Raw genomic sequence first — 19254 nt, forward strand, 5'->3', positions numbered from 1 at the left:
CAGATATTCTCACTTGCTCTGCATGAAGATTACTTTTTTAATTTACCTCGCAAAGTAGCATCCATCATCTAGGATCGGTAAATATAAAAGTGAATAAAACAGCACCTGCACTATCTAGTAGGCACACAAAAGCATAGAGTCACATGCATGCCATCACATATGTGCACACCTACTGAATAAAACAGTGATTGTGCTATGTGTGTGTTGCATCATGACACATTATTTATTTGACATTATTTTTTATTTGCCAGTGCTGAACAGAATGAGAAAAAGCATTTTGCTTTTACCAATGCTGTACACCATTGCCAAAATGCATTTGCAAAAACAATGGCCCTCATTATGACTTTGGCGGTCAGCTGACCGCCACGCCAGCGGTAATCCCACTGCCTGGCTGGCTGTGAAGACCGCCATATTATGACCACAGCAGTGATCCCTCCATATGCAGCCAATGGACCTCTTGAACCGCCAGTGCGGTCCGGCCACCAACCACATCGGTTGCCATCTTCAGGCCAGAGGAACACCATTCACGTCCACCATATTACGACATAACAAACTGCCAGGATTTCCGGGGCGGGACCACCGCCGTGAAAAGCCAGGTGCAAACGTCCCATATAAAAGGAGACACTCACATTCAGGGACACAGAGGAGTCTGCGGCCGCCATGGGACCCGAACTGGAAGTCCGCCCGATTCTGTACCACACGATGGAAGTCCAGGAGCAGCGACATCGACGAATGCGACAACGGTGAGTAAACAAGGGAGGGACGGGAGAGTGACACACCCACACACACAACACACACCATACACACATACCACACATGGAGAACAATCTGCTGAAAAATACAACATCATAATAAGCCATAAGAAAAGAAAGTTAGGACAAATACCTGTGAGCCAACCACTGTATTCGGCCAGGAATATCACCTACAACAACACACAACAGGTAAACAAAGGGCCATTAGCCAGTCCAAAAGTGTCCATGCCACTACACAGGGCTATGTGAGAGGCCAAACGACTCTTGACAGCCAAAGTTACTCCACTGGGCAAAGACATCAATGTTGGAGGCTCGCACCTCAGGGGGCAGGGTGGGGGGGTTTGATGTGGAAGGGGGTCCTTGGACTTGGGTTTTGGAGAGTGTGTGCTCTTGCTCCTGTGTTTAGGGGGTGGTGGATGGGTCTGGAGCGGGGGTGGGACTGGCTGCCTTGTGTGCCTGGGTGAAACCTTCTTAGTGGGGCGTGGGACACTGGAAACACTAGGGGGGCCATGGGATGACTGGGAGCTAGAGGGACTGGACTGGGGAAGTGGGACCTTTTGTAGGGACAACACAGTGGGTCAGGAGGAGAGAAGAGGTCAAGGAAATGTTTTTTGGGTACAGTGTGGGAGCAGGTTTGGGAGTGGAGGTAGAGGGGGTGGTTGTAGGAGGTGTAGGTGTGGTGGACTGGGTTGTAGGTGCATGCAAAGTGTGCTTGTGTGAGGTGGGTGACTGTTGAGTGTCTCATTGGGAGCGTTTATGTGTTTGGGGGGAAGGGAGGGAGGGAGATGACAAACAGGTCGTGTGCATGTATGTTGGGGTGGTGTCTGCAAGTGAGGTGGGTGTGCTGCATGTAGTTGTGGTGGTGGTGACTGCGCATGTGGTGAATGGGGTGCTAGTCTGCGTGTCTGCTGTTGTGGTGACTGTGGGCAAGGCTGAACAGGTGGCAGGATCTAGGAATGACGGTGCAGTGCTTGCAGGTGTGAGTGTTGATGTGACTGTTATGGAGGAGGTGGAGGGGGAGACAGTTGAGGCAGTGGCTATTTTGTGTGCTTCTGTGTGTTGGCTGTGTGTATGATTGTGGTTTGATCTGTGGTGCTTGTGCTTGTGTTTGCGAGTCCTGTCTATTGACTTGGGTGCATGCTCGTCTGATTGTTCTTGGGATGGGTGAGGGGAGATGGCTGTGGGACTGGGTACCGGTAGTTGGAGGGGGATGGAAGAACTAGGGACACTGTCTGCTGTCAAAGAGGAGGCGAGAGTCTGAAACGATCTCTGTAGGCCAGCCAAGCCAATGTGAAAGCCCTCCAGGTAGGCATTGCATTGCTGCATCTGGGATGCCAGCCCCTGGATGGTATTCACTATGGTTGACTGCCCCACAGAGATGGATCTCAGGAGGTCAATAGCCTCCTCAGTGAGGGCTGACTGGGGCAGGAGCTGAGGTGCCTGGGGTGAAGGAGACACCCACCCTCCTGGGTGAGCGGGCACGGGCAACTGGGTGGGGGGCTACTCAATCAATCAAAAAATGTATTAAGCGCACTACTCACCCGTTAGGGTCTCAAGGCGCTGAGGGGGGAGAGGGTTGCCATTTACTGCTCAAAAAGCCATGTCTTGAGGTGCTTTCTGAAAGTTAGGAGGTCCTGGGTCTTGCGTAGGTTGCTGGGGAGGGAGTTTCAGGTCTTGGAGGTGAGTTGGGAGAAGGATCTGCCACCGGAGGTGGTGCGTTGGATGCGGGGGACTGTGGCGAGGGCGAGGTCAGCGGAGCGGAGAAGTCGAGTAGGTGTGTGGAAGTGCACTTGTTCATTAAGGTAGGCTGGTCCAGTGTTGTGGAGGGATTTGTGAGCGTGGATAAGGACTTTGAAGATGATCCTTTTGCTGATGGGCAGCCAGTGAAGGGATCTGAGGTGAGTGGAGATGTGTTTGTGGTATGGGAGGCTGAGGATGAGATGTGCGGCTGCGTTCTGGATTCTCTGGAGATTTGCTGAAGCTTGGCTGTGGTACTAGTGTAGAGGGCGTTGCCGTAGTCCAGTCTGCTGCTGATGAGGGCATGGGTGACTGTTTTTCTTGCTTCTAAGGGAGTCCATTTGAAGGTCTTCCATAGCATGCGAAGGGTGTTGAAACAGGAGGACGATATGGTGTTGATTTGTTGGGACATGGAGGGAGATGAGTCTAAGATGATGCTGAGGTTGCGTGCGTGGGTGGAGGGTGTTGGGAGTGGTCCGAGGGCATCGGGCCACCAGGATTCGTCCCATACTGTCTTGCTGGGGCCAAAGATGATGATTTCTGTTTTGTTGGAGTTGAGTTTGAGGTGGCTTGCTGTCATCCATTTGGCGATGTCGGGAGTCCGGCGTGTAGGTTTGTCTTGGCGGTGGAAGGGTTCCTGTTGAGGAAGATGATGAGCTGGGTGTTGTCTGTGTACGAGATGATGGTGATTCCGTGGGGGCTGAGGATGTTGGCGAGGGGGGCCATGTATATGTTGAAGAGGGTAGGGCTGAGAGAGGATCCTCGGGGGACCCCGCAGATGATCTTGGTGGCTGGGGACTGGAAGGGAGGGAGGCGAACTCTTTGGGTTCTTTCGGCGAGGAAGGAGGTGAGCCAGTCTAGGGCCTTGTGTCGGATTCCTGCGTCAAAAAGGCGTGCGTGGAGGATTTGGTGGCATACAGTGTCGAAAGCTGCGGAGAGGTCCAGAAGGATGAGAGCGACGGTCTCGCCCTTGTCCACTCGGGTTCTGATGTCGTCTGTGCAGGCGATGAGGGTGGTCTCAGTGCTGTGGTTCTTGCAGAATCCAGACTGGGAGGTGTTGAATGGGTTGTTTTCCTCTAGGAAGTGAGACAGCTACTGGGAGGGCAGTGCTGGAACAGGGGGTGGCAGAAGATGATGTAGCCAGGGTGTCCCAGAAGGGTCTGCCACCACCAGGAAGCTCCCATTGGATGAGGAATCAGAGTCAGTAGTATCAGCTCATGTCTCCCCCATGATGCTCCTCTCACCCTCCAACCCACTGGTCCCCTCTGAGTCGGTGGACACTGCCTCCTTGGTCCCATGGGCTGCAGCTCCCCCACTTGCCGATGCCCCTGTTCCTTCGCCAGATTATGCTAATGCACACAAGGACAGAAGAAGAAAAGGAGGGAGGGTGGGGGAGAAAGAAAGAGAGCACAGGGTCAATTACAGCAATAACAGCACATATGGCATACACATCATAATGACTCACTGGTGAATAACACTATGCAGTGACAACCACAATACCACACCATTGCCTGGGATCAACAGCTGCAAAGAACTCAGAATAAACTATCATCTGCACACCTACTGTGCCTCACTTATCTATGTATGCCTGATGACAAAGGCACAGCTAAACTTAATCCGTGATAGTGCCTGCACAGCTTGCTGTAGGAAAGTAGCCTCTTTCTAGCATGGTTACCCCCACTTTTGGCCTGTTTGTGAGTGTGTGTCTGTGTGTTTTTATTGTGTCACTGGGATCCTGCTAACCAGGACCCCAGTGCTCATAGATAAAACCTATATGTCAGTGGGTTTTGCCTGTCTCACTGAGATCCTGCTAGCCAGGACCCCAGTGCTCATAGTTTGTGGCCTAATATGTATGCCTGTGAAGTGCCTAACTGTGACACTGAGGCTCTGCTAACCAGAACCTCAGTGCTTATGGTCTCTCTGCTTTTAAATTTGTCACTGTAGGTCAGTGACTTCATTTACCAATTTCTATTGGCATACTGGACCCCCCTCATAAGTCCCTAGTATAAGGTACCTAGGTACCCTGGGCATTTGGGGTCCCAGGAGATCCATATGGGCTGCAGCATTTCTTTTGCCAGCCATAGGGAGCTCAGACAAACCCTTACACAGGACTGCCATTGCAGCCTGCGTGAAATAGTGCACACCCTATTTCACAGCCATTTTCACTACATTTAAGTAACTTATAAGTCACCTATATGTCTAACCTTCATTTGCTGAAGGTTAGGTGCAAATTTACTAAGTGTGAGGGCACCCTTGCACTAGCAAAGGTGCCCCCACATAGTTCAGGGCCATTTTCCTAGACTTTGTGGGTGCGGGGACACACTTACACATGTGCACTACATATATGTCAATACCTATATGTAGCTTCACAATGGTAACTCCGAATATGGCCATGTAACATGTCTAAGACCATGGAATTGTCCCCCCATTCCAAATCTGGAATTGGGGAGCCAATTCAATGCATCCTGGGGGCTCCACCATGGACCCCGAGTACTGCCAAACCAGCTCTCTGAGGCTTGCACTGCAGCTACAGCTGCTGCCACCTCACAGACAGGGTTCTGCCATTCTGGGGTCTGGGCAGCCCAGTCCCAGGAAGGCAGGACACAGCATTTCCTCTGCGAGCAGGGTGTTACACCCTCCCGCTTTGGAAATAGGTGTTACAGGCTGGGAGGGGTGGCTTCCCCCAGCCTCTGGAACTGCTTTGAAGGGCACAGATGGTGCACTCCTTGCATAAACCAGTCTACACCGGTTCAGGGACCCCTTCTCCCCTGCTCTGGCAGGAAACTGGACAAGGGAAAGGGGAGTGACCACTCCCCTGTCCATCATCAGAGCTCCTTCAGTGTGTCCCAGACTTCAGCCATCTTGCTTTGCAAGGTGTGGGGGCCCTCTGGAGGGCTCTGAGTGGCCAGTGCCAGCAGGTGACGTCAGAGACTACTCCTGATAGGTCCATACCTGATAAGGTAGCCAATCCCTCTCTCAGGGCTCTCCTGTGGGTTCTCTTCCAATTCTGCTTGCAAGTTTCCTTCAGGAATCCTCTGCAACAACTTCAGCCTCCTCTGACCTCGGATCAACCACAGCCTGCTCCAAGAAACGCTGTAACTGCAACAAAGTGTCTACAAGAGACACTTTTCTTCAGCAACCTCAGCTCCAAGTCAGCAACTGCAACAGTTTCCATGGTGTGCATGCTCTGGGGACTCCCTGTCTTCATCCTGCACCAGAAGCACTGAAGAAATCTCCGGTGAAGTGACAGAGTCACTCCTCTGCTCCAAGCAGGCACCTTCCAAGATGACAACCGGTACCTTGGGACTCCTCTCATGACGACTGTCCTGAGGTCCTGCTAACGCAATTTGGAGGAGGTAAGACCTTGCCTTCCCCAAGAACGATGGTACCCCTGTGTTTTGTGTCTTCTTGACCTCCTGGATCCTCTGTGCACTCTTTGCAAAATTCCTTTGTGCACAACCTGGCCCTGGTCCCCAGCACACCACCCTGCGATACTCATCTCACTGAGTTATTCTCCGGCGGCATGGGACCTTCTTTTGTTGTGCTTCATCAACTGTGTTTTGCACCTCCTTTGAACCCAGATCCTGTGGCTTCTGGGGATGCTGGCTGACACCCTGAGGGCTCTCTAAAGTGCTAAGAGGCCCCTCTTCGTCCTCACACAGAGTTGAGGCCCCCAGGTCCCTCCTGGGTCCATTCAGTGCCATTTTGATGAAAAATTCACTTTTGCCGTAGCCAAGGCTTGTTGGTGCCTTCCAACACGAAATCTCATCTGCAACAATCTTCACACCAAAGGACATCTTTTGCATCATGCAGGAACCCGCTGGCATCTTCTTAGGGTGCATTTCTGCAGTCTTCAACTAACCATGGACTCTTCTTTTGCACCCTCTTCTGGGTTGGCAGGGGCTCCTGTCCTTCCTGGAACTTCTTTTGACTTCTGGACTTGGTCCCCTTCCTTTGCAGGTCTTCAGGTCCAATAATCCAGCAGTTGTTCTTTGCAGACTTGGTTGGCTCCTGCAAAATCCCCAAAACGAGGTGTAATGTGTCCTAAGGAAACTTGCAGTACTTTACTCCTGCTTTTCTGTGCTCTGGGGTGGGGTAATTTACTTACCTTTACTGTATTCTTACTCTCCCAGTCATTCTGCACACACTACACTTGTGTAGGGGGGAATTTGTGATTCACATTCCACTTTTTTAGTATATGGTTTGTGTTGCCCCTAGACCTATTTTCTCCCATTGCATTCTATAGGATTTCGTACTGTTTACATTGTTATATGACTATTTACTTGTCTAATTTTGGTGCCTAGTGTATATATTGTGTATAATACTTACCTCCTGAAGGAGTATTGTCTCTAAGATATTTTTGGTACTGTGTCACCCAAATAAATACCTTTATTTTTGGTAACACTGAGTATTGTCTTTACTTGTGCATAAGTATTGTGTAAAGTAAAGTGGTATTGCATGAGTTTGCATGTCTCCTAGTTCAGCCTAAGCTGCTCTTCTATAGCTACCTCTATCAGCCTAAGCTGCTAGAACACTACTACATTCACTAACAAGGGACAACTGGACCTGGTGTAAGGTGTAAGTACCCAAGGTACCCACTACAAACCAGCTCAGCCTCCTACACTTGCAATTGCCAGGTCACACCACATAGGCAGTATACATCAGAGCATCACTCCAACAGTGGTGAGTCAGCATATAGGCCCTTAATGAAGCAGGAATCCCAGCAAATGACTGAAACTAATTGTACATGACACTCACTATTGCAATGCAGAACTATAGAACAATACCTACAAGGGAATACTGAGGCATACACTGACTATTACCCTGGCATACAGAGACCATGGCAGGCATTAAGAAACAAATGCGTACAGTGAGTACTCACCCTATTGTGGCTACTGGGCTGCCCTCAAGCGCCCATCCAACTCATGGGATGGCCACCGCCAGTATGCGGGCCTTTGGGGGGGGGTCAGGGTCCGACAGGCCTCCTTCCCTCGTTGCGAGGACTTCCCCAGCTGGGCCTCTGCGGTCTTCCAGGACCAGCGTTTCAGGTCCTCCCACCATTTTCTGCAGTGGGTGCTCCACCGGCTATGGACCCCCATCCACAAGCTTCTTCAGTTCTTCAGATGTGAAGGCTGGGGCCCTATCCCCTGTAGCATGGGCAATTGTGGGTTCCAGACACAGGGCACAGCAGCTCAAGCAGTGGAGTTCTTGATAGAGTGAAATCAGGAGTCAAGTGACATTGGCTCCTGAAAATGGCGGTCATGCCCGAAGCGGTAATCACCACGGCGATGATCATCATTGGCTCCTGTGCTCCATAGGCTTCAATGTAAACCAATGAGGAGTTGCACAGCGGTTCAGACCGCCCTCCGCCATGACGTCAAACGCCGGCAGAGTGAGGTCACTTTCAACTCTCCATGCAGGGCAGGCTGCTACTATTTCCTGAGGATTGTAATCATGTTAGGCAAGAAAAAGTGCGTCATAGGTACTGATGGTACACACCAAGGCAATTCCTACATGCCATCATATTACATTTGATGAGAGAATCTGGCCCTTCAAAGAGAGCTCATACCAGTGCACTGCTTGCAGAAGATAGTTGACAAAACATGTAAAATGTGATGGTACTTATCACGTCTCACAACTGGGACGACAACTGTGTAGCAGTATGACAGATTGATCAGAATGTATGGTATTAGCATTCTGTTTGCATGTAGAGTTCACCAGAACAGATCCCAATCATTGGTTGTCTGAAATGTATGAAACAGCTCTATTTACTGTGATGTTGTATGTTCCCATCCTTCCTAATATCACACACCTGGGATGTTGTTTGTGTACAGATATCATCCACTGCGGAGGAGGAGGCATGCACCCGTGTACAGACCCCTAGTTGACTTTGATACACTGGAGGAATGCCATATACTTCTCACCTACCGTCTGGACAGGGCCACAATCACTGAATTATGTCAACAATCGGAGTCAGATCTCACTCCTGCTCTTCGTAGTCCTACTTCTATTGCCCCCTCCAGTACAGGTGCTGTCAGTGCTCCACTTCTTGGCCAGAGGATCATTTCAAGTGACAGTGGGCTTGGCTGCAGGTATGTCACAGCCAATGTTTTCTAATGTGCTGAGTAGAGTTTTGACAGCCTTGCTGAAACACATGAGCAGGCATATTACATTCCCTCAAAGTGAATATTTGCATCACACACCACACATTATACCACTACACCAATCACATTCAATACCACTGCACTCAATCAGTATATCACAGCATCCCACATACTCACATACCCTGCACCACCACCAAACATGCCACACTCTGGAAAACACACACATTACACTGACCACACAATTGGCATGTCTCCACAAAAGAACCCCCATTTCACTGATGAGGAGTTGTGGGTCATGGCAGACAAAATCATTAGGGTAGAGCCACAGCTGTTCGGTGCACAGGTCCAGTAGATCTCAATTGCCAGGAAGATGGAGCTATGGCAGAGAATCGTGGACAAGGTGAACTCAGTAGGACCCTATCCATGCACAAGAGACGACATAAGGAAGAGGCGGAGCGACCTACGGGGGAAAGTGCTTGCAATGACATCCAGGCACACATTGCCATCATGAAGACTGGTGGTGAACCCCCACCACCTCCCCCACAGTTGACAACATGGGAGGAGAAGGTCTTAGCTGTCCTGCATCCCGAGGGCTTAACTGGAATACATGACCTAGACACTTAAGGGGACACAGGCACAGGGGGACAGGGCCAGTGAGAGGATATCTGTGTGCCAAAGGGTGGGCCAACGCAGAGAACTGACTGCCCAGGAGGCACTGTCACATGTCCTGGGAGCATACCAGAAATCCCAGGACAGGATGTGCCAGGTACTTACCATCTTGCAGCAGAACCAGAGGCTGCAGGGGGGACACCACCAGGAGGCCATGCAGCAGTTGCAGGTCTACAATGCCACCATGGCCTCAATTGCAGGGGTGCTTAGTGATATGGCTACCATCATGCATGAGTACACAACACACCAGTGGGGCCTTTCCACTAGCGGGTGTACTGGCCAGCCCTCCACATCTGCTGCAACTAGTGAACAGGAGGACCTGCCACAGGACTCACAGACCACCAGCACCCCTCCTTCTTCAGCAGAAGAACCACCCCTTTTCATGTTTGGTTGTTTTTCAATCACACATTTTGCATACGTCTTTCTCAAGACACACCATTTACAAAGTACTGAGATGTGGTATTTTTACATTAATTATGTGCTTTGGCTGACACTGTAGTTTATCACGTCTTAGAACTTTCTCTTGCACAGTTTGTGGTCCATGACTTGCAGTGTTCTTTCTACACACTGCATCGCCTTTTTGCAGCTTCTTCTTGTGTCTTCCTTTGATGAAAAATGCCCTTTGCCACCAGCCCTTCTTGATGGTAGACCCAACACCTTCCTGCATTACACACTGAAGTGACGCACATTGGGCCTACTGAGTCTCCATTTTAGAATGCACATTTTAGCTTGATATCTTTTTCTATTGGTGATTTTTTTTACATGACAATTTGCTGAGATGGCGCTGTATGTGCAGCTTATTTAAAGTAAACGCTGCCACCATGTGATCTATTCACTCTGTCCAAAGCTAGGAACATAACGTGATGCCCTGGTATCATGAATGTCCATTGGAGAAATCTCAGAAGTTCAAGGCAAATCACTGCATCAGCTCTGCACTTTTGACACAGTGTGACACCAACAGTGATTATATAAATAGTATTCGGCAGAGGAGCACTTCTGATGTGATTATCCTGGAATGTGGTGCACTGTGACTGAGATGCAGCCCTGCTGACTCTGACATTCCATCCTGCAAAGGTTGTCACCTGCATTACATCAGACTGGCTTCCTGGCATATCACAGCAGTTATAAGGGGGTTAGGCTATCCCAATGGTTTGGAAAAGGGTACTCCCACTATGCTCTCAATAGTGTAGGTAGTAACAGATAGGAGTGTTATACCACAGTAGCAATATCATGGTTGAATTGTTTATCTTTTTCAGAAATTTTGGAATGCTGGTTACAATGCTTTGTTTCATCTGCCTAATAGTCGAAGCTCATGCTTTCTATACAAGAATTTGATTGTTTCAATAAATGTTTGAAAAGCCATTTTGTATCTTTCCTGTGTTACCTTGGGCATGCTAGAGCGATGGTGAAAGGGTAGATCTCTTTTCAAGACTTTCTTGGTAGTCTGAGTGGTCATCTTTGAGGTTGCTGTTACTGCCTGGTATCCTGGTAAGGTTGGGGGTTTAGATGGGGCATTGTGAGCTAGATAGGAGTTGTGTCAGCACTTACTGGTGGTATGTATATGTGGACTGAGTCCCTATATTTTGAAGCCCAAATGCAGAGTCCTACTTGATTCGTAGGAACCGTATAACAATGCGGGCCTTCCACTTCTTTTCCCTTCGAGAGTGTTGCTTAATTGCGATGTCATTTTTAATTACGTCATCATCTTCAGAATCACCCCTAATTCTGATTTAAATGACTAAATGTATAATAATAGTAATGAGTAATGCTTCTATCACTACTTCTAATAATGTACTACTAATAAAACAGATGGTGTTATTTATAAGCAGTGTAAACAAAATGTTTTGCCAGTGCACGATTTAATGGTGCCAAAGTTACAATCTTAGAAGGATTAAAGACTGAGGTGACCTCGCTGCCATTCAAACTAGCTGCTTACCGGTCACAACTTCGAATTGATCATGCTTTAATGCAAATTGTCAAAGCACAGTTCAAAATTAGATAACAGGAAAATTAATATTAGGATAAAAATCTCAAGAATCGTATGTAAATCGTTACATTGTTATTAAAAATATTAATTTTTCATCATACCTTTTTTCTTGTCAGTTTTATTTTACCAGCTGTACCACAGGACGTTCAATTCAGGCTCTCAAAAGAACCATTTTGGGGGGTAATTCCCAACAATGGCTCAGAATAATTATTAGTGGAATTTTTCCCTCACAAAAATACATTTGTGAATGTGAAAATTGCATCAGATATGGTTCACTTTTCACAATCACAGATTTAGTTTAAGGATGTGTTAGAGGGCATTCTCGAGCCTGAAATATAGTTGAACAGTCACAAACACAAACATTTGCAGTTAGTTTCCCTCTCGAGAAACCCTTTAAAGGGAAGGAATAGGTGCATTTAGGTTGTGCGAAGGGTGGACAGACGAGCAGCCTCATATTTAATCAGGATGTAGATGAAGAGGACTTGTGGTAGTGAAAATTGTTTAGCCCTCGGAGAAAAAATAAATATTGTATGCAAATGCACATTTGTGTCACATTTTCTTGACTTTTCTCAATCGAGGAGGTCGAAATTCTCCACAATACTCGAGCACCATGGGTCGGCCTTAGTATTTATTTATTGTCACATATGTTTCCATTGAGGTGAAGGATGCTGCCCATAGTTATAGTTAAATCTACAAAGGCCAATGGAACAGTACTGGCATTATCGGTGATACAGCCAAATGGGTTGGACCACAAAAACATCCCCACATAAGTATGTTGGTTTCCTTTCTCCAGCTTCAGTTCATTCAGTAGAGAATAAATAAACTCATGACAGTTTCTAAAGACCACTATTTTTATTTTCTGTGTTCTACAGTTCAAATAGTTATCTAGAGAATATTCTTCCATTCATTTAGAATTGTCTTTGAAGACAGTTTAGGCCAGATTCATGAAAAGGGGGACTACATTACATGTAGCGCCACATTTCTTGCGGCACCTTGCGCCCCCCTACCGCCACCATGTGTGCGCCATATTTAAAAGACGGAGCATCATGATGCAGGGTAGGGGGCAATAGCGTCAGAATATCAGAAGCTATTGATGTACTGTTCAGGGTTAGCACCATCATTTTGGGGCTAACCCTGAACAGTACATAGGGCCCCATTGTAAACAATGGTGTGTCCCCTTTTAATGCCTCCTCTGAGCAGGCGTTGAAAATGTTCAAAAAAATGAATCAAAGAAATCTCTTCGATTTCTCTGCGCCATTGTTTTTGGCCACCCTAACGGGGAGCGCCCCTTTTGCATACATAATGCCTGGCGCAAGCATAATGTAGTGCAAAGTGTACAAAGTGGTGCAATGCATTCATTGCACCACTTTGTAAATATGGCGCTGGGAAAAGGCCACCTAAGCGCTGCTTTAGCTTAAACAAAATGACGGTAAGGTGGTGCTAAAATTGTGCTAGGCCCTCTTAAATCAGGGCCTTTGTTTTGGTCCATTAATGCTATCACGGTAATGTAAGGTGTAAATCCGGGGCAATATCATTTGCTTAGGGTGCTCCCAGTGTCTTTTGTCTGATTTACTGATCAGGGCCGATTTTGCATAACTTCATGCCACTAGTCTAATTATTTGCATGAGCAAGTATCACCAGGCCGATGGTACTTGGAAATGATATATATAAGTGAGCGCAAGTTCTACTTAGATATGCAGCGATTGTACGGAAATTAGAGTTGTAATTCCCTTTGTGAAATCTGTGACGTTTTGGTGGGTCAGAGCTGGGAGGTTGTTGGAGGGCTCGGAGGGTCATGAGATCTGAAGCTGTCATATATGTCTGTGATTTTCCTGGGGAAGAAGTTGGCTAGTCTGTCGCAGAGATCTTGAGATGGAGGGATGCTTGCTTTTCCCGATTGGGTAAGAGCTCTTTGGTGTTGTGAGAGGTGGTGCTGATACGGTCCTGCAGGCCGGCTTTCCTGGTGACTCAGATGAGGTGGTGGTGAGATTTGGTGGCAGCTTTGAAGGCCTCAAAGTCTTCCGGGGATTTGTTGTTTCTCTCTCTTTTTTCTAGCTGTCTGTAGGTGCACCTGGAGACCTGGAGTGTGGGGGAGAACCAGCTGGCCTTCTTGAGGTGGTGTTTAGCTGAGGTCTTGTGGAGAGTTGCTAGGGCGTTGGTGCATTCAGAGATCCATTGGTGGAAGTTCCATGCTGAGATGTTAGCGTCTGCTGTGAGGGGAGGAGTAGATTTGCTGAGGGTGTTGGTGAGCTGTCCTTGGTGATCTAGTCCCATTTTCTGCTTGGGGCTCAGAGTGTGCGGAGGTTGATGGTTCGGTAAGGTGATAGTGAAATGGATGCGGTGGTGGTGGGTCCAGTGAATGGTGGAGGTGTTGTTGACGATGATGTTGTTGCTGGTGGAAAAGATTGTGCTGTGTTTCCAGCGATGTGTGTTGGCGAGGTGACCAGTTGCTTTAGTTCTATTGTGGCAAGATTATCGAGCAGGGAAGCGGTGATGGTGTTGTTGCCGCTGTCAATGTGATAATTGAGGTCGCCAAGCAGGATATTGTTTGAGAAGACAAGAGCATGAGGAGAAATTATGTCGATGATGGAGTCGCTGAAGGCTGGTCGGGGGCCAGAGGCCTGTAGGGTGCCATAGAAGGTTGACTTGGGGGTGGCGTGTATCTGGAAAAGGAGGTGCTCCATGAAGGGGGAGTGCTCTTCTGCATTGGTTGTCAGACGGAGGGTGGATTTGTGTATGATGGCCAGCTTGCTGCCTGGGCGAGAAGGCCGGCCTTTGCTGTGCAGTTTGTATTAGCTGGAGATTGCCATGGCGATGTCCGGCACAGACACTGGGTTTGTCCATGCTTTGGTGAGAAAGGCGATGTCCAGCCGGGTGAAGTCTAGCAGGTTCCAGAGTTCTATGGCATGTTTGTGGAGGGAGTGGATGTTGAGGAGGATGCAGATGAGGTGCCCTGGGTTGGTGTTCGATGACTCAGTGGCTGCAGGGTTCTGTTCTTGGTGTAGGGTGAGGGTGAGTGGCAGTAGAGGCAGGATAACGGTCCATGGGTATCTCTGGGTGATGCGAGATGGCAGGCTATGGAGCACCCTGTGTTCAGCGCATTGAGGGTCTCTGTGTTGTAGCGATGGAAGGTCGGAGGACCAGGGTTTGTGGCACTGGGCATGGTTGAGGTGTGGACGGGCGCTGACATGCTTGCCTTTGGTGCACCTTCGGTACGGTTGCCATTAAGAAGGGGAGGGAGGTGGGGTTCCGGTAAGCCACGAGGTGGAAAATTGCTTTGCAGGGAGAGAGGGGGGCGGGACGCAGGGGCAGCGACAGTGGGGAATGGAACGCAGGAAATGCAGGGAAAGTGAAAGGCTGAAGGAGAGAGAAAGAGACAAGAAAGAAAGAAAAGAAAATAAGCAAAAGTAAAGGGTGACAGCTAGATAGTTACATACAGATGGCCACTAGGCCACCAAGGATGAGGCGCAGGTGGGAGCCTGCAGGTGGAGGTGGGCCTTGAACTGAGAGTCAGGCAGGCTCTCAGTTTGAATGCGGCATGGGCAGCAGCAGCAGCAACAGGTGGAACTGCGCAGAGGAGAGCCAGCAGAGGCTGACCAGGAGGTCAAAGGAGTCACAAGGGATCCCCATGCTGATACTACCTGCTTGTGCAGATCCGGCAAGAAAAAGCTGTAAGATTACATTATACTGCACATGCCTATATTACTAGAAGGTCATTTTCTGGCCTCCATTTCTGGAAAGGAAAAGTGGGGATTGCAGCATATTCAGAGGATTAAGGCTGCCTGTCTTGCATAGCGACCCAAAGCTTTCACTGAGGCAGTATGTCCCAAATAGCACCCCATAAAAGGTTGTCCACCAACAACACTTGTTGTCATCTTTACCCAACTCTATACTATAAAAAGGGCCATCCACTGTGTTTTCCTGGGTGATAAATCCACAGTCTTAAATCCCTTGGAATGTGCCATTTGGATGCAGAGAGATAGTAAGCCTTGGACCTTGGACCCTTGGACAATATCCAAGGTTTCCCTTACTGGTACATGCAAATGTGCCAAATACAGCAAAGGCAATTACCAGGAATTCCTTAGAGCTACGGGCATCTGCAAGGGACCATTTCCTTGAAGGCTGCCAGAAGGATGTCTACAACCTCTCCACTAATCTCCAGCCAAGACCATGCCACCCTGGAGAAGGAGAATTACCTCTGAGGGCCATGGAGGGAGTTGGTGGGGAGGAGATGGTGCTGTTTAGATAAGTGGAGTCAGCGCCTGCAACCTGGGTAAAAGTGGACCTTACTTCTCCATTTACATGCATATGTAGAATAAAAAAAAATCTACAGTGTGTCAGTATCCACAAACATAGGTTTGTGGCTGTTCACCTACTTTAGCAGTTAGTCCTACCCGGAATGGCCCACGTTTCCATAACTAATCTGGAACTTGAGAGAAAGTGATTCTGCCAGGCTAGGGAAAATCTGCATTGGTAAGTGCACCTTAGGAACTGTATGGGGATGAGTTAGACCCCCCCACCGCCACCACGTGTGTGCTGTATTTAAAATACGGCACACCATAGTGCAGGGTAGGGGCAATAGGGTCAGAATTTCGGATGCTATTGATACTCTGCAGGAGTAGCACCAAAATGTTGGCGCTTCTCGTGCAGATTACAGAGGGGCCCATTGTATTCAATAGCATGCCCCCTTTTAACGCCTGCTTTATGCAGGCGTTAAACATGCTGAAAAAATGGTGCAAGGAAATATTTCTTGCCCCCCCTTACATTATACGGCGTAGGCATAATGTGGCGCAAGGGTTTACAAAGTGGCGCAATGTGTGCATTGCACCACTTTGTAAATATGGCGGGTGTAAAAAGCCACTTTAGTGCCGCCTCAGCATAAAACAAATGAGAAATCAGACCCTATATTGTGTCAATCCTGATTCCATGTTTCAGGATTTATATTTGAAATGTGAAAAGGGCGTTTTTGCACACCAAAGTTAAATATGAACATGGCAAAATGTTTTATGAATCGGACCCCATCAAATTAAGTAGCAGATAAAGGCCAAATGGACCATCGAATCTATCCTGCTTCTTACACAAAAGGTTTACAAAATATTGACCTTTGAATTCTTGGTAAAATTAATTCCCCTGTTTCTTTTGCAGCACTTTGTGTATTAATGTAGTATGTAAAATGATATGTTTCAAATGTTTCTGTTCCATTGTAGTAGTATAAATAAGACATGCACATAAAGGTTTCTAGAGTTGTACATGAAATAATTTGTTTTCTTGGGCTATTGTTATAATAATTCTCAGTTTGACAAAAATATTTTAATACCAAATTAATAAAACAACCGGAGCGAAACAATCCTGAAACAAAATAGCTACTCTAGAAAAAAAGCAATTGGCTTACCTTACAACTTTACCAAAATGTAGTCTTCTTTTGACATAACTTCACAGACATCCCCTTTCAAATACAAAACAACATAAACTTAGAAATTTGTATTTTAGTCCAAACAAATATCACATGAGTGCCTCGATGGACATTTCGCACAGGCGTGGCTCCCCCTGATTCATCATAGAAATGCTCTCAAGCAGAGTTTCTTCAGGTGTGGCAGTGCTCTAACTTTGCTGATGTCATTATTAGCTGCCAATGTATCGACTACAACTTGCGACTTTGAGACAAGAGAATTTAACAAATATCTATTTACAAAGGTGAATATCAGTAAATTGATATTTCATACTGTTAGGCATATGTACATACCATTGCTAAATTATTACTTGAAATAGGAAAATATTTTTGGGAAATTTTACTCTATCAGAAAGTCAGCACTATCAATGGTTGTGTCCCACTATATGTGTGGGTTCCAACTGATTAGGGCCAGGATACCCCCAGTCTGGTCTGTGCTCCTCCTAAACCCAAGTGAGGTACTGACAGAACACACAGTGATTGGGGTGAGAGTCATTTTTATTACAGGTACGTGAAGCACAATCAGCATAACAGCAAAACGTTGTTGGAAATGGCCCATTCTGCAGCATTACCCCCAAACTTTCTGCCTTCCTCCTCCTATTTTTCTAACCTTCTTTTTGCTGGCTTTAAGGCTCTGGGTACTTTATCATTGCTAATCAGTGCTAAAGTGCATGTGTTCTCTCCCCCAAAACATGGTATGTTTGGCTTATTTAATTTACAAGTAAGTCCCTTGTAAAGTGGTAAACCATATACTCAGGAGCTGTAAATTAAATGCTACTCGTGGACACGCAGCATAGATTGCACTACCCACAGAAGTAGCCTTTCATCTCTGTCTTAGGCCTGCACAGTTTACTGCTACATTGACTTGGCATTTCAAATTACTTGCCAAGGACTAAACTCTCCTTTTAACTACACCTAAATTACCCCTAAGGTAGGCCCTAGATATCTCTATGGGCAGGGTGATATGTATGTAAAAGGTAGGGCATGAAATTTTATGTTCTGCATGTCCTAGTAGTGACAATCAGCGTGTTTGTTTTCACTACTGTGTGGGCTGATCCTCTCAAAGGGTTAGCATTGGGAATTCCCATATATAGTTTTAGGTGGTAATTTGAGATCTGAAGGGAGTAGCATTGCCACGTTTGGTATGTTTGGAATGGTAGTGAGAAATCCTGCTTACTGGTGTAGTAGGATTTTACATTGCTATTATAGGAATGCCTCTTTTAGAAAGTAGACATTTCTCTCTGATTATAACTCTATGTGCTTTGCAGCCTAACTCCAATCCACATGTCAACTACACTTTGTGCATACTTTCTAGACAGCCACAAGACAGGAGAAGCTGGGTATGATAGGAGAGGCATCTGCATCCATCTGCATACCAATAGTCTTCCTATGATGGGTGAGGGAGAGGTTGTTCACACCTTACATGTCAATAGGCTGTGTCCTGCCCTCACACAAAGTGCTGATTTACTCCTTACTCATGTCTGGAGCCAGGGCTGGGTTGAAAGCAGTTGTATTACAATTAGAAAGGTTCCTTTGAAGTCACTCCTTACATCAAAGACATTTTTGAGTATAGGTACAGGGGCTCTGACCCCATGTTTTGAGAGCACTTTTGGAACTGGAACTGAACCTCTGTCAAAAGGACTGCTGTGCTGTGCAGAGGACTCATCTGGACTGCTCTTCCTATGTTGCCATGCTGCCTGCTACTAGCTGAGTGGCCTAAAGGATTAACTGGATTGCTTCTCTGTTTGCTGGCCTGCTGCTAGCTGCTCCCTCATCCTGTCCAACCAAGGCACTGGGGTGCTGCCAGGAAGAACCGCCACTTGAACCATTAGCTTCGTTGCGTGTTGGCCTACCTGTCTGCAGCTCCCTGCCCTGTGCCCACTGTTCTCCAGAGGCTGGTTGGCTGCCCCCACCACTGTTCCTTTGGAAGCCTGGGGTTTATGAGGATCCAGAGAGATTCCCCCCTCTTTGTTTGCATCTTGCTCAAAACTAGCACGTGGTGAACGCTTCGTCTTCTATCTAATAACGCATAGTGAGCACTTCATCTTTCCTTTACTAACATGCAAAAGCGAGTGCAGTGCTTAATTCTCACTCCGGCACTGCTCTGCCAAAGGGGAGCGTGCCTGGGGTGTTTTCCCAGCAAGAGCAGCACAGAAGAACTCTGGTGACGCCATAGTAGAAAGCACCAACAAAGGAGGAACCAGTTTTGCAGATGCATTTTGTGCGCTGATAGCAGGGGACCCAACGAGGTCACCCCCATGACTCTGGAGTTGTGCTCCCACCGCCTCATTTACTGGTGTGCGTGACATGGGGCCACTCGGTTAATTTCCTGCATTACTGATTGAGACCTCAATGGAGGCCCCGGAGCGCAACAGGAATTGCTGCTAGGAACTTGCTCCATTTAGGAAACAGTAATTACTGTATTCCCTATAGTATGCACACCTGTGTTTCTGTGCCCTACATTGTGTACTAAAATTACCATAAAGGTTCTAATAGACGTGCAGGTGCTTCTGTACCCACTGTTTTCATGCATTTATAGTGATACTTGTTTAAAAG

At 47.4% G+C, this 19254-nt stretch overlaps 1 long non-coding RNA gene across 1 annotated transcript in view; it reads right to left on the reverse strand.

The window, feature by feature from the left end:
* The window catches only part of LOC138273493 (uncharacterized), a 32395-nt gene extending 15698 nt beyond the window's left edge, over positions 1-16697 (reverse strand). The window contains exon 1 of the long non-coding RNA XR_011200285.1: positions 16642-16697. This is a non-coding gene — a long non-coding RNA (uncharacterized lncRNA). The remainder of the gene's footprint in view (positions 1-16641) is intronic.
* Positions 16698-19254: the final 2557 nt, after the last annotated feature.

Source organism: Pleurodeles waltl, chromosome 2_2 (assembly GCF_031143425.1).
Source record: "Pleurodeles waltl isolate 20211129_DDA chromosome 2_2, aPleWal1.hap1.20221129, whole genome shotgun sequence".
Lineage (NCBI taxonomy): Eukaryota > Metazoa > Chordata > Amphibia > Caudata > Salamandridae > Pleurodeles > Pleurodeles waltl.